This window comes from Anomaloglossus baeobatrachus, chromosome 2 (genome assembly GCF_048569485.1).
Source record: "Anomaloglossus baeobatrachus isolate aAnoBae1 chromosome 2, aAnoBae1.hap1, whole genome shotgun sequence".
In the NCBI taxonomy this organism is placed as follows: domain Eukaryota; kingdom Metazoa; phylum Chordata; class Amphibia; order Anura; family Aromobatidae; genus Anomaloglossus; species Anomaloglossus baeobatrachus.
The window spans coordinates 249,770,722-249,787,537 of NC_134354.1; positions in this window are offsets into that span (position 1 = coordinate 249,770,722).

Below are 16,816 nucleotides of genomic sequence, written 5' to 3' on the forward strand. Positions count from 1 at the left end.
ATTGTGTGTGAGGCGGCTGTGCGCCATTGTATGATATTGTGTGTGAGGCGGCTGTGCGCCATTGTGTGTGAGGCGGCTGTGCGCCATTGTATGATATTGTGTGAGGCGGCTGTGCGCCATTGTGTGATATTGTGTGTGAGGCGGCTGTGCGCCATTGTATGATATTGTGTGAGGCGGCTGTGCGCCATTGTATGATATTGTGTGTGAGGCGGCTGTGCGCCATTGTGTGATATTGTGTGTGAGGCGGCTGTGCGCCATTGTATGATATTGTGTGTGAGGCGGCTGTGCGCCATTGTGTGATATTGTGTGTGAGGCGGCTGTGCGCCATTTGGTGATATTGTGTGTGAGGCGGCTGTGCACCATTGTATGATATTGTGTGAGGCGGCTGTGCGCCATTGTATGATATTGTGTGAGGCGGCTGTGCGCCATTGTATGATATTGTGTGAGGCGGCTGTGCGCCATTGTGTGATATTGTGTGTGAGGCGGCTGTGCGCCATTGTGTGATATTGTGTGTGAGGCGGCTGTGCGCCATTGTATGATATTGTGTGAGGCGGCTGTGCGCCATTGTATGATATTGTGTGAGGCGGCTGTGCGCCATTGTATGATATTGTGTGTGAGGCGGCTGTGCGCCATTGTGTGATATTGTGTGTGAGGCGGCTGTGCGCCATTTGGTGATATTGTGTGTGAGGCGGCTGTGCACCATTGTATGATATTGTGTGAGGCGGCTGTGCGCCATTGTGTGATATTGTGTGAGGCGGCTGTGCGCCATTGTGTGATATTGTGTGTGAGGCGGCTGTGCGCCATTGTATGATATTGTGTGAGGCGGCTGTGCGCCATTGTGTGATATTGTGTGTGAGGCGGCTGTGCGCCATTGTATGATATTGTGTGTGAGGCGGCTGTGCGCCATTGTATGATATTGTGCGTGAGGCGGCTGTGCGCCATTGTGTGATATTGTGCGTGAGGCGGCTGTGCGCCATTGTGTGATATTGTGTGTGAGGCGGCTGTGCGCCATTGTGTGATATTGTGTGTGAGGGGGCTGTGCACCATTGTATGATATTGTGTGAGGCGGCTGTGCGCCATTGTGTGATATTGTGTGTGAGGCGGCTGTGCGCCATTTGGTGATATTGTGTGTGAGGCGGCTGTGCACCATTGTATGATATTGTGTGAGGCGGCTGTGCGCCATTGTATGATATTGTGTGAGGCGGCTGTGCGCCATTGTGTGATATTGTGTGTGAGGCGGCTGTGCGCCATTGTATGATATTGTGTGAGGCGGCTGTGCGCCATTTGGTGATATTGTGTGTGAGGCGGCTGTGCGCCATTGTGTGATATTGTGTGTGAGGCGGCTGTGCGCCATTGTGTGATATTGTGTGTGAGGCGGCTGTGCGCCATTGTATGATATTGTGTGAGGCGGCTGTGCGCCATTGTGTGATATTGTGTGTGAGGCGGCTGTGCACCATTGTGTGATATTGTGTGTGAGGCGGCTGTGCGCCATTGTGTGTGTGAGGCGGCTGTGCGCCATTGTGTGATATTGTGTGTGAGGCGGCTGTGCGCCATTGTGTGATATTGTGTGAGGCGGCTGTGCGCCATTGTGTGATATTGTGTGAGGCGGCTGTGCGCCATTGTGTGATATTGTGTGTGAGGCGGCTGTGCGCCATTTGGTGATATTGTGTGTGAGGCGGCTGTGCACCATTGTATGATATTGTGTGAGGCGGCTGTGCACCATTGTGTGATATTGTGTGTGAGGCGGCTGTGCGCCATTGTATGATATTGTGTGTGAGGCGGCTGTGCGCCATTGTGTGTGAGGCGGCTGTGCGCCATTGTATGATATTGTGTGAGGCGGCTGTGCGCCATTGTGTGATATTGTGTGTGAGGCGGCTGTGCGCCATTGTATGATATTGTGTGAGGCGGCTGTGCGCCATTGTATGATATTGTGTGTGAGGCGGCTGTGCGCCATTGTGTGATATTGTGTGTGAGGCGGCTGTGCGCCATTGTATGATATTGTGTGTGAGGCGGCTGTGCGCCATTGTGTGATATTGTGTGTGAGGCGGCTGTGCGCCATTTGGTGATATTGTGTGTGAGGCGGCTGTGCACCATTGTATGATATTGTGTGAGGCGGCTGTGCGCCATTGTATGATATTGTGTGAGGCGGCTGTGCGCCATTGTATGATATTGTGTGAGGCGGCTGTGCGCCATTGTGTGATATTGTGTGTGAGGCGGCTGTGCGCCATTGTGTGATATTGTGTGTGAGGCGGCTGTGCGCCATTGTATGATATTGTGTGAGGCGGCTGTGCGCCATTGTATGATATTGTGTGTGAGGCGGCTGTGCGCCATTGTGTGATATTGTGTGTGAGGCGGCTGTGCGCCATTTGGTGATATTGTGTGTGAGGCGGCTGTGCACCATTGTATGATATTGTGTGAGGCGGCTGTGCGCCATTGTATGATATTGTGTGAGGCGGCTGTGCGCCATTGTGTGATATTGTGTGTGAGGCGGCTGTGCGCCATTGTATGATATTGTGTGAGGCGGCTGTGCGCCATTGTGTGATATTGTGTGTGAGGCGGCTGTGCGCCATTGTATGATATTGTGTGTGAGGCGGCTGTGCGCCATTGTATGATATTGTGCGTGAGGCGGCTGTGCGCCATTGTGTGATATTGTGCGTGAGGCGGCTGTGCGCCATTGTGTGATATTGTGTGTGAGGCGGCTGTGCGCCATTGTGTGATATTGTGTGTGAGGCGGCTGTGCACCATTGTATGATATTGTGTGAGGCGGCTGTGCGCCATTGTGTGATATTGTGTGTGAGGCGGCTGTGCGCCATTTGGTGATATTGTGTGTGAGGCGGCTGTGCACCATTGTATGATATTGTGTGAGGCGGCTGTGCGCCATTGTATGATATTGTGTGAGGCGGCTGTGCGCCATTGTGTGATATTGTGTGTGAGGCGGCTGTGCGCCATTGTATGATATTGTGTGAGGCGGCTGTGCGCCATTGTATGATATTGTGTGAGGAGGCTGTGCGCCATTGTGTGATATTGTGTGTGAGGCGGCTGTGCGCCATTGTATGATAATGTGTGTGAGGCGGCTGTGCGCCATTGTGTGATATTGTGTGTGAGGCGGCTGTGCACCATTGTATGATATTGTGTGTGAGGCGGCTGTGCGCCATTGTGTGATATTGTGTGTGAGGCGGCTGTGCGCCATTGTATGATATTGTGTGTGAGGCGGCTGTGCGCCATTGTGTGATATTGTGTGTGAGGCGGCTGTGCGCCATTGTATGATATTGTGTGTGAGGCGGCTGTGCGCCATTGTGTGATATTGTGTGTGAGGCGGCTGTGCGCCATTGTGTGATATTGGGTGTGAGGCGGCTGTGCGCCATTGTGTGATATTGGGTGTGAGGCGGCTGTGCGCCATTGTGTGATATTGGGTGTGAGGCGGCTGTGCGCCATTGTGTGATATTGGGTGTGAGGCGGCTGTGCGCCATTGTGTGATATTGGGTGTGAGGCGGCTGTGCGCCATTGTGTGATATTGTGCGTGAGGCGGCTGTGCGCCATTGTGTGATATTGTGCGTGAGGCGGCTGTGCGCCATTGTGTGATATTGTGCGTGAGGCGGCTGTGCGCCATTGTGTGATATTGGGTGTGAGGCGGCTGTGCGCCATTGTGTGATATTGTGTGGGAGACGGCTGTGCGCCTTTGTGTGGGAGTGTGTGAGGCGGCTGTGCGCCTTTGTGTGGGAGTCGGTTGTGCGCCATTGTGTGGGAAAGTGTGAGGCGGCTGTGTGCCATTGTGTGTGAGGTGTCTCTACTGTATGGTAAGGTATGGTGGGTGCATGTGCAGACCCCCAGACTATGCTGTCCTATTAGTATATAGGGTATGTAGAGTCTTACAATGGTCACTGTACATTAACAATAGGTCAGGACACCATCTTTGTAAGTTTTAGTTAAAAAAGAAGTTTGTGTTGATCTATTCAGAGACTCGGAACCTTTTTATTTCTTCCACCACTTTCACTAGATATTTTTTTTTTTTTTTTTGTGGCAGGATGTAGACTTTATTGGAATTATATTTGGGTGTATAAAATAATTTTCATTGCAGTTTTGGTGAATGTGTGGTGACCGAAGCTGGAATTAGAGTTTGTCAAGTGTAAGGAAATTTAATCTGAGAGCAGCTTGGTGTAGGAACAGAGACCCTAATTCCAGTAATGTGGCACTTGTGGCACTTTGGCTGCTTGTTGTAGTTTATAAAAATTGGTGTTTTAGCATCAGTTTCTTATCACTAGAGGACTATTTGTCTCACGTCATCTCTGTATTACCCGCTCCTCAGTGGTGTTTGCTGAGTTATACAGAACTTATAGACTGATCTGCAGCAGAAAAAGAACAGTAATTTAATCAAAATAATAGCAAGCAGCCCAGTTAGAGATACATAGCTGCAATTAGGGTCTCTGTCCCTATCTCATGCTACACTCAGATTACATAACAAAAACCTGATTACAGATGCCCTTTAAGAACAATTGTAAGCTTCTAGACAATGTTAAGATGGATATAATGTTGTTGCATACAAGAGTTTTGTTTGGTAAAGGCTGCTTTACACACAGCGACATCGCTAGCAATCGCACCCGCCCCCGTCGTTTGTGCGTCATGGGCAAATTGCTGCCCATGGCGCACAATATCGCTAGGACGCGTCACACGTACTTACCTTCCTAGTGACGTTGCTATGGGCGGCGAACAACCTCTTTTTAAAGGGGGCGGTTCATGCGGCGTCACAGCAATGTCACACTGTGGCCCACCAATAGAAGCGGAGGGGCGGAGACCAGCCACATTAACGACACGCCCACCTTGTTGCCGGAGGACGCAGGTACGGTGTTGTTCATCGTTCCCGGAGTGTCACTCGTAGCGATGTGTGCTGCCTCAGGAACGACTAACAACCTGCGTCCAGTACCAACAACGATTTTTTGAAAATGAACGACGTGTCAACGATTAGCTGATTAGTTTTGATCAATAACACTCGCTCATAGGTGTCACACGCAATGACGTTGCTAACAACGCCGGATGTGCGTCACGAATTCCGTGACCCTGACGGCATATTGTTAGAGCTATCGTTGCGTGTAAAGTCCCCTTTAGGCTAAGGCCACACAAGCGTATAGCATCTGATGCAAGAGCATGGGATGCAATATGCTAATGACCAGTGATGGGCAGTCCAGCTCTTTTTGGTGATCTGGCTCACATGGCTCCGCTCACCAAATCGGATCGTAAATGGATCCCTATTAAATATGTGTTCATTGCAGGTGAACACATATTTAAGATTATATTAATGCTGCCAAAGCTCTGCCCACCCACTAATAACTGGTCGATTAAATTGGTGCATGGGCGGGGTTTCATTCAGATGGGCAGCGTTTCATCCACTGAACCCCGGACTTTTACGCAAAGTGAGAGCCATTAAGAGAATTTAGTGGCTCTCACTGTGGTGCCGGCTCTTTGTGTCGGATCGTTCGCGACCGACACATCACTACGAATGACCCCTGGCTCCCGCTGTGCTGCGATCGTGAGCCAAGTGTCATTATACTGTGATGCGATCGGATCACAGCTGTGCAGGAGAGGGAGGAATTAATCTCTCCTCCTCCTCCATTGTCAGCTGTTGCGTATGGTGCGCTGCACTCGGATGACATTTGAGTTCAGTCTGATGTTTCACTGGCACTCATAGACTTGTATGGTGGAAAGTGATTCGAGACTTTGTCACTCGCAGCATGCTGCGACTGTTTTCTCGGTCCGATTAGGGCTGAAAAAAAAAATCACAGGTGGGAGCTGCCCCATAGAGTAATATTAGTCCGAGTGGAATGCGGGTTTTTTTTTTTTATTATTATTATAAATATATATATTTTTATTTATTTTATTATTAATCGCATTCCGCTCATCCGATTTTACTCACCGTGTGTCCTCGCCCTAAAAGTTGCCCTCATGTATTCTGATAAGATGTAATCCCATTTTTGGCACACAAGTTCTGCATGGTGGCATTGCTTGGAAGGGATAGTTAAGGCCCCGTTACACGCGTCGATTTATCGTGCGATCGCATGAGCGATCGCACCCGCCCCCATCGTTTGTGCGTCACGGGCAATTTGTTGCCCGTGTCGCACAAAGTCGTTTACCCTCGTCACATGTACTTACCTTTCAAACGACGTCGCTGTGGGTGGCGAACATCCTCTTCCTGAAGGGGGAGGGATGTTTGGCGTCACACATTGGCCACCCAATAGAAGCAGAGGGGCGGAGATGAGCAGGACGTAACATCCCGCCCACCTCCTTCCTTCCGCATTGCCGGCGGGACGCAGGTAAGCTGTGTTTGTCGTTCCCGGGGAGTCACACGGAGCGATGTGTGCAGCCTCGGGAATGACGAACAACCTGCATCCAGGAATTTGAGCAATATTTTGAAAATGAACGACGTGTCAACGAGCAACGATAAGGTGAGTATTTTTGCTCGTTCACAGCCGCTCGTAGCTGTCACACGCTACGATATGTCTAACGATGCCGGATGTGCGTCACTAACGACGTGACCCCGACAACATATCGCCCGATATATCGTAGCGTGTAACGCCGCCTTTAGAATGCCCTGTTGGCTCCTTATCTCAGCCAGCTTAAAGGGAATCTGTCACCCTTTTGTGATTTTTAGTTATTAATGTGGACATACAAGGGGCCTAAAGGTTAAATTAGCCATACCTGTATGCCTCCTGGATGAGGTATTAGTAGAATCCTCTTTTATATCTTCTGTCTTTCAGGCTTTGGGTCGTGTGCTGCCCGGAAAATAAGACTGCCTTCCATCTTCATTAAACCGTATTTCTCCTCCCCTTCTCTTCAGAGTCCCTGTGATGTCAGGTGCGCTGCTGGAAATCCCGTGCCTGCGCATTCTGCCTGCTGTACCTCCCTTGCACAGTGAATCAGCAGTGACTCCCTGGCGAAGAACAGTGCAGGATGGGATGGCAGACATAATGCGCAGGTGCAGGATGTCCAACCATGCTCCTGACATCACAGGAACACCAGGGAAGAGAAGGGGAGGAGGAATCCTGTATAATGAAGACTGGAGGCAGGCTTATCTTCCAGGCAGCGTACGCCTCATAGCCCAGAAGATATAAGGGCCGTTTCACACATCCGGCATACTCCTCCAGTACAGTGTTAATACTGTACAATGACATCGCGGCAAGCGCCGGTCACATGACCGCATGGGACTGGCGCTTCCCGCAGTGCCATTGTACTGTATTACACTGTACTGGAGTGTGCTGGATCCGGTATTCCGGCAAAATGCCGGATGTGTGAAACGGGCCTAAAAGAGTATTTTTGCCAAATGACCCCACATCCAAGAGGCATACAGATATGGCTAATTTCATCTCTAATAACTAGAAAAACTGACATTCCCTTTGTTGGGAAGTGTTTACAAGTTAGACTGCAGCAGTGCTAAGTCCTCAAAAAAGTGAGCTGTAAACAAACAAAATGTGTAACTAGCTCAAGAAAAGCACATTTAAGTAAACAGTAAATTGCAAAAGTTTGTTTTTACAAGCATCTGACAATACTGATTTATGAAGATGGGAATAACATGTTCAAAGGACTCTGTCAGCAGGTTTTTGCTACCTCATCTGAGACCAGCATCTGACATCTCAGCCAACAAGTGCGGGTGGTTTGGAGATTAAGGCTAGTTTCACACTTGCGTTGGGTTGAATCCGCTGGGTCCGTTTTGACGCATCCGTTATATTTTTGTGGTGTCAACGGATGCAACGGGTCCGTTATTTCACAGGAATCCATTAGCTGATTCCTGTGAAATAACGGACCGTTGCATCCGTTTGGTGTCCGTTAGGCGTCCGTCTAACGGAATCCGTCGTCTCTGTTTTATTTCTTTTTTCATTTTTTTTCATTCTGGGCATGCTCAGTATAAATTAGCGGAATCCAGCAGCAGATTCCGTTGTTAAGCACTTAGCAACGGAATCCGCTACCATAGGGAACCATTATAAATTTTAACAGAACCAACGGAATCCGTTGGTTGGCATCATTTTGACACAAGCATTTAACGTTACATTCTGCGTTGCTTCCGCTTGGCGGAAGCAACGGAGGATCGGCCAATGGAAGCAACGCAGGTACTTTTGGCACAATCCGTCATCAATGCAAGTCTATGGGAAACAACGGAATCCGTTAACGGATTCCGCTGTTTCCCAAGACAGCAGATTGCGCCAAAAAAAAAAATGCAAGTGTGTAAACACCCTAAAATGCAATAAGAGGTGATAAACTCATTGCATCTACCCAAAAATGGTTTAATTAAAAACGTCAGCTCAAAGCACAAACAATAAACAATTATTTAGCCCCAGCTCTTTAAAAATGAGAACACTACGGGTCTCGGAAAATGGTGACAAAAGCGCTATTTTTTTTTTTGACAGATTTCTGAATTTTTTTATGACCACTTAGGTAAAAGTAAAACTATACATGTTTGGTGTCTACAAACACGTACCGACCTGGAGACAGCTGTTTCGGGGTATTTGCCCCTCATCAGTGTGGAGTAGGAAACTGGATAGTGAGAAAAATGTCTAGTAGAAGACTTCTTAGGTAAGGATGGTTGACCTCGGGGAGATCAACATCCAACACCGCGGAGACACCATCCCGTGTTTCTCAACGCAGTTGATGTGATAGTGTCTCCGCGGCTTTCTTGTTTTGCATATTTTCCCAGGGGGTCTTGTTCTAGTGTCACTTCATTGAGAAACACGTGATCGTGTCACTGATGAGGGGCAAATACCCTGAAACAGCTGTCTGTGGATGGATACCATGTTTTGGTACAGGCGGTTTCCCTGACTGGAGACTGCCCTTCCCGTGGTTGTTCCTTCCCGGTGAAAGACCTGACTAGTTTCCTGCCAGCGTTGAGAAACATGTGATAGTGTCTCCGTGGCTTTCTTGTTTTGCACATTTCCCAGGGGGCCTTGTTCTAGTGTCACTGCGTTGAGAAACACATGATGGTGTCTCCGCACTGTTGGTGGATGTTGATCTCCCCGAGGTCAACCATCCTTACCTATGTAGATTTTCCATATTGTGAACATGGTAAATAAAAAAAAAAAAACAATTTTGGAATAGCACTTTTTTTTTGCAAGTTCACTGCACTTGGAATTTGTTTTTCACTTTCTCCAGTACAATATGTGGCAGAATGAATGGTGTTATTCAAAAGTACAACTTGTCCCACAAAAAAACAAGCCCTCTTACGGCTATACTGACTGAAAAATAAGTTATGGCTCTTGGAAGAAGGGGAGGAAAAAATATGGAAAATTGCCCAGGGTGAAGGGCTCAAGCGACCGCGCTGTCACAAAAGGACAGATTGTAATTTTCTTTCCGCCCATCTCCAAGTTCTTCAGGGTCACATTGAAACAGTTGGAGGGTACTGTGTGCACAGGTGCTGACACACATCTGGGTGAAATACACAGAGCAGGATATAGGGATATGGCAACATCCCAGTGTTATATATAAATATTGTCCAGGTACATCCTGTTTGTGTGTGCTGACGCCTCTACATGTTTCTGCTTTTTGTATTGTTTGCTGCCAGCAAAAAGTGAAACAGTCATATCATCCACAATCTGCAGACCAGGCGTCCCTCACAGAACAAGCTGGACAACATTTCTTAAGCTATGTGTGACCAGGCTGAATGTACACAGCTCTTCTAACAATGCTGTGAGATGACGTAGTTCTGCTGCACAAGAGACAGTCCAACATTTATTACATTACCGATTTCCCTACAATAATTCTCTGTTAAACTATGCATTTGATTTGGTCAAAGGAACGGACTAGTTGTGGTCCTGCTGCAGATTGTATTGCACAAGTCACCATGTGGCCACTTATTCCTATTCACTTGTATGTGAGATGAACTGCTGGACTCTGTTGCTGTAACTACTCAACCCCTCTACTGCTCCATTTATGCGTGACCTCTAACCACTCCCGATCAGATATTAGCTGATCGGTGGTGATGCAAAGTGTCATACCACCCATCGGACTGGCCATCAGACAAATCTGACGTGACAGAGGGGCCGCTCTCGCTACTGAAGCCCCTCTAAAGCACAACTCCAGCATTTTTTTTTTCAGCGCTGGAGTGGTGCTTTAAATAAATGTAAGTCCCCTGTCATATACTCATTTTCCAGCACCTGCACCTTTAACAGACGTGTGCAGCTTTGGTCCCACAGCGCCATCTATGACAGTAACTTCTGACTGGCCAGAAATCAGAAGATATGTCACAATTTTTCAATGCATCTCTATGAGAGCCAGGTCAAGGTCAGAACAAGGCTCTCATAGATGTATTGAGGAGGGACCTCCAGAGCGCTCCATGAGACACCAGAGCGCTCCATGAAACACTGAAGTGCCCTGGAAGGTCACAAATCGCCAGAGCCCAACAAAGCGTCGGCGATAGCGGGTGAACCCGCCGGAAGGTGAGTATCATAAAGGGTTCAGGGGACTTACAATTAATGCACTACAAAGATGCAATAAACAAGCTCTAGAGTGGTGTATTAATGTGGTGAGAGGATGGAGCAGAACGATGCACAGTCTGAACTGTTTCCTTCATCTGTAGCAGCTGCAGCAAGACTTCTCTGGCTCCTGCAGTGAAGTATTGGCATAAATGTGCACCTGTCCTTGCTTCAATGGCCGATGAGTGAGTGAGTGAGTTCAAACAGAATGTAAAAAATATAGTCTATTATCCTTTTTGGGGGGCAGATGCCTACCATGTAAATATATATATATTATATATAGCGGTGCAAACAGTAGAAGTCATACCTTTTGTACAAGGAGAGAGTGGGGCTGCAAAAATGACTCCTGTTTGGATAGTATTAAGAAGTTTGTTCTTTGTCAAATGAAGAAGTTTTAGCTTGTTTTCACTAGCCATCCCAAAACATATTTTGGGACTAGCAGACAGGAACACACTTAGGCGGGCTTTGCACACTACGACATCGCAGGTGCGATGTCGGTGGGGTCAAATTGAAAATGACGCACTTCCGGCATTGCATGCGACATCGTAGTGTGTAAAGGCTCGATGATACGATTAACGAGCGCAAAAGCGTCGTAATCGTATCATCGGTGTAGCGTCGGCGTAATCCATGATTACGCTGACGCGACAGTCCGATGTTGTTCCTCGCTCCTGCGGCAGCACACATCGCTGTGTGTGAAGCCACAGGAGCGAGGAACATCTACCGGCGTCACTGCGGCTTCCGTAGGATATGCGGAAGGAAGGATATGGGCGGGATGTTAACATCCCACTCATCTCCGCCCCGATTGGCCGCCTGGCGTGTGACGTCGCTGTGACGCCGAACGACCGGCCCCCTTAACAAGGAGGCGGGTCGCCGGCCAGAGCGACAGTCGCAGGACAGGTGAGTCCATGTGAAGCTGCCGTAGCGATAATGTTCGCTACGGCAGCTATCACAAGGAAATCGCTGCTGCGACGGGGGCGGGTACTATCGCGCTCGGCATCGCAGCATCGGCCTGCGATGTCGCAGCGTGCAAAGTACCCCTTACTGTTTATATAGAACAGAAAGCTATAACAAGTTCTACACAAACCGTCCTAAAATTATCATTTTTGGGGGATCTGCCACAGGTCTGCTATTTGCAAAATCAAGAAACAAATGGCATATTCTCAATCTGTTCAAAAATCACTGATTTATTTAGGGACCAGAAACAAGTGAAGAAGCAATGGCTTTTGAAATAGAAATGAAAAATCTATATCTCACCATACACTAGAGCTTCCAAGGTGAAACTACCTTCATTTTATAGACAATCATATCTTGGCTATCTCACACATAAATTTGACTTTCAACTATTTAGCATAGGATTAGTTATGCACATTCTTGTCCTGTCACTGGATTGTTACTGTTTTGCTCCTAAAAATCTAAATTTTGATTATGTTATTAGCATTTTGTAAATCCACCTTTGGCTTTCAACACTTCTGAATCCTTCTGGGCATGCTCTCGATCAGATTCAAGCATGTCTCGACCGAAATCTGATCCCAGATCTCTTCTACACATTCCCAATTTTGGTGTGTGCCGCCCCTGCAGTGGTCGAACCGCTCAGATCCGAGGTCTGCTGTGGCTCGAGGGCCACTTCAAATGCAAAGGGGGTATTTACAGGGGATAAGAGTTTGAGATGCCACCCGTGGTTCGTGGTAAGGGAAGTACCGCCGCTGCCTATGGGAGTACCCAGGGGAGAGAGTAGGGTAGCCAGATGACGTTCCCTCCATGGGTAGGGGAGGCCCCGGGACCCTGGATGATGGGGGTGTAGGGGAGCGCAGTGCAGGTTAGAAGCAGGGGAGGACAGTGTACTCAGGCAGTGTTGGTAGTGATGCGACCGCAAAGCAGACTGATACAAAGGTAAACCAAGTCTCTGGGTGCCGCTGCCTCTCCGGGGGAGCCCATCCGGGAATCCGCTCCCTTTGATGTTGCTGGTGGTCTTAACCTGCCTCCTTGCACTAATGTTAGATGTTTTTCAGTGCTTAACGGCTCGGCTTGAAGCTTTCAGGGTCCCGCTCCCTACACTTAAGTAGAGAAGCTGTGCTCTCGATGGCTGACACTTGGGATTTCAGTGAGCTGCATGGGTTGGAAAGCCCTATCCCCCTCGTTGTGTTGGTGCCTTCGATCTCTGAGCTCTTGGTGACAGTTCATAGAGATACTATCCTCCACAGGTTATCAGGTTGTGTGAAGCTACTCCCTGATCTAGGGTCCAGTACCCCACCGTGCTCGGTACCAGTTTGGTTACTAGGTACTCCGGTGCCGACCATTCTCCAAAACGAAGTCTGGCTCCTTTCTCCAATACCCTGCGACCAGGTCTCTGACTCCTTCGGTCCCAGACCACCGCTTGCAACCTAGCCAAAAGTCCCAAGGGAGCTCCAACTCCCTCACTCTTTGGGAGCTACTATTCAACTCCAGGGAGCTGCTACTCCCAGCTCATCACTCTTTGGGAGCTACTCCAGAACTCACTCTGCCCCTCCCACCAGTCTGTCTGACCCCTAGGTGGGTGGCCCTATCCCAGCTAGACCACCCACTGGTGTGCCTGACAGGGTATGGTGTAAGGTGTCTAGGATTTGAATGCTGATGGAGCAACACCAAAGGTTAGGATCCCAGATCCATGAGGGTTGAATTCTGCATCAACAGATAAAGAGTGCAGTACCCTGTGACACCCTGACTAGTTCAGGTGCGTCACATGGGCACACTGGTCAACACACTTGGATATTTAGACAGCTTTTTCTTCAACTCTACCCACAAGTGTTCAATAGGGTTGAGGTCTGGGGACTGTGGGGGCCAATCCAGCAACTCTACTTCATTGTCATTGAACTATTTCTTTGGCAATCTTGATGTATGATTTGGGTTGTTGGAACACTATGTCATCCTTTTCATACCTATAGTACTCAAGTGTACGAAGTAGCCCAGCACTGAGACAACAATTAATCTTGGTCAAGTGTCCATCACCTTTGGCGGTGAAACAACCCCATATTATCTGGCTTCCTCCACCGAACTTGACAGTTGCTTTAATTTCTCAATCTATTAGCCTCTTTTTCCTTTGTTTCTTCTAGACACATTTGCACCAATCAGAGCCTAGTATATTGACTTTTGTTTCATCCAAATAACTTTTTTACAATCTTTTACTGTCCATATTTTGTACTATTTGTAAGCTCAAGCAGACTCTTGTTATGAATATTGAAGTTGAGGTTTCTTCATCTTTTTTCATGCCACAATCCCAGACTTGTGTAACGTGCATCACACAGTTCTTGCATGGATGTCTGTAATCTCACTATTATGACCACACAAATAAATTATGAAAATAAGATAAAATATTTCAATGTTTATTGTAAGCATATTAAAAGAATGATATTAAAATGGTAGGGAGTGCACAAACAACAGGTATCAAATAATGAGAGTAAATCTGGATTAAGGGCATGGTGATGGAAATTATGTCATACACATAAACAATAGTGTCATAGCATTTAAATATCAAGTAAATATAATGTATAATAGCCAAATACAACAATAAATAAAGTTTAGATCATAAAAACGTATCACATACCATATAAAGCAAAGACTTCCAACAACTGAAGGCCCACATATCCCGATGTGCGTTTCGCACACAGCTTTTTCTTCATCTTTTTTTGGGCCACAAATTTCAGACTTGTGTAACATGCTTTGCAAAGTGTTTGCATGGTTGGCTGTAATTTTACGAAGCATATGAGTCACTTCCACTGCCTTATTTGTCGCTTCAGTGCTGATAGCCCTTGTGATGAGCCAACTTGTTGACTTAGATATTTTGTCTTGACAGCCACCTTTTGGCTTTTAAAAGGATGGAATTCATTTCGTATTCTTCCAACTGTCATGGCACTCACATGATGCAGTTTATTCTTGGCCGAGAGACTATTGATGAGCTGGATGATGCTGTTTCTCATTTCTGGGGCAATCATTTTCATGATTGCTCCTCGATTCCAAACAAGGCCTTTTGCTTGGGAATCAGCCTAATAACACACTGAGCTATGAGAGAATCAGAGAATGTTGTAATTTGTAGTATTCAGGAAAAAAGATTTTCTACCACCAGGAGCAAAACAGTAAAAATGCAGTGACATGCAAGTTAAATTTATGTATGAGGTAGCCAAGATAGTTGTCTATAAAATGAAGATAGTCTGACGTTCGAAGCTGTAGTGGATGGGGATATATAGAGCCTGAAAGTTAAAGTTTCAAAACATTGTTACCCTTTTGCTCATCACTGTGTACAATGGATTTTTATCAGGATGTCCTAAACTGATCCCTTTATTTAGAGCGCAAGAAGAGTCTAGCTGTTATCAAAGGGAAAAAGCAATGACTTGAAAACAAGCCATGGAAAAAATGATCAGTATTTTAAAAGCAGATTCATGTTTGCTAGACTAAAGAGGGTATTCTTCTAAACAGCAGTACAGTATACCTATATAACACAGTGGACAAGCACAGGAGATGTTGTGGGTGTTTATCTGCCATGGCAGGAAACGCACACTCTAGAATATGAAGTGACACGCAAAGCGATGTCTGCCATTGCACCGTCAGTTCTGGCAGTCCTGGCCATTAACAGTACAGTATAGATCTAGAAAACACAGTGGGTAAGCAGGAGATGTGTGGCTGTCTATTGGCAATGGCAGCAGCAGAAGCCACACAGTGCAGAAATATAACAGGGCAAGCAAGTTATAGAGTCAGCACTGGCAGCCCCATCAGCAGGACAGTACAGATGGCATAATGAAAAAGGAGCAGATGACTGCCAGAGAATGAGCCATTGGCACTTGCAGCAGTAGATCAGTGAAGGTAAAGGACAGGCAGACAAGTGTTATGGGTGATTTAGTTATTCACATACTGCTGTAGATGAACGGGAGAAAGAACTGATTCACACATGAACTATATTAACAAATATAAGGTTTTCCACTATTTCGGATGATAACCTGGTGTGATTGCGTGTGCAATACTACCAGAATATCCTCTTGGACTAAACTGGAGGCTGTGCATGACAGCATGCCCTTCGCAAAATGGGCTTTTTTTTTTTTACCCCTGATTCAATCTGCTGACCCAGAAGTCCGTGGATTCGTGGTTTAGAGTATCTCCTGGAAAAATGACAGGTCAGATACAACTGAACCTGGCTGTGTTTATTGCCTAAAGTGCATCAGGTTGGAGTAGCAGCAGATAAAACATCTGGTCCATCATAGCAAATATGCTGTAGTCTCTGCTGCTGCTTCACCTACTTAAAAATACCCTCTAAAACCCAAGATAAAACCAATATGAATATAAACCCTGCTGTATAGACGTAAAAAACAATAGTGCATATAAATAAATACCATAGGGTACTTAGTAAACACTGTTTTTGATAACAATAAAAAGTGTAAAGCCATCCCACCGCAACAGGGTGTACCGAAACCGAGATGGTAACTACACTCTCTAGATACCGTCCCGATTTGGGTACACCTTGTCACGGTGGGATATGTTTATTTATATACATTATTGCTTTTTACTTAATTATTGTTTTATCTTGGGTTTGAGGATTTTTTTTAAGTAGCTGAAGCAGCAGCAGAGACTACGGCATATTTGATATGATGGAGTCACAGGTTGGGGACCCCTGCTTTACAAGTATATACACACGAAATAAATTACAAAAAGTAAAGAAAAAGCATATATATCTAATATATATATATATATATATATATATATATATATATATATATATATATATATATATATATATATCTCTAATATATAAAGCTGAATGTGTGTATGTATGTGTGTGTGTATGTCTGGGATTGGCATCCGCACCGTCGCAGCTACAGCCACAAAATTTTTCACACTCACACTTCTGGACCCCGAGAGCGTCATAGGCTATGTTTTGAGGGGAAATTTTAACCCCGCACTTTACAGTTATTCACCAAAAAACCTGCCTCCATTAAAGCGAATGGAGCTGGGAGTCACAATGCAGCCAGAACTTCAGAAGAATGCGCAGCCACACCCTTAAATGGAATGTTGGCATGTCACAATGCAGCCAGGGAAAGAGACAGACACAGACAGGGAAAGAGGCAGACACAGACAGGGTAAGAAACAGACACAAAGAGACGGACACAGACAAAGAGACAAACTGACAGGGAAAGAGACGGAAAGAGAGGGAAAGAGAGAGACAGGTTAAGAGACAGACACAGGGACACAGACAGGGAAAGAGAGACAAGGAAAGTGACAGAGATAGATAGACAGACAGGGAAAGAGATAGATAGACAGACAGGGAAAAAACAGTTATTAACCCGGGTGAGGGAAAGAGACAGACAGGGAAAGAGACAGACAGGAAAAGAGAGGGAAAGAGA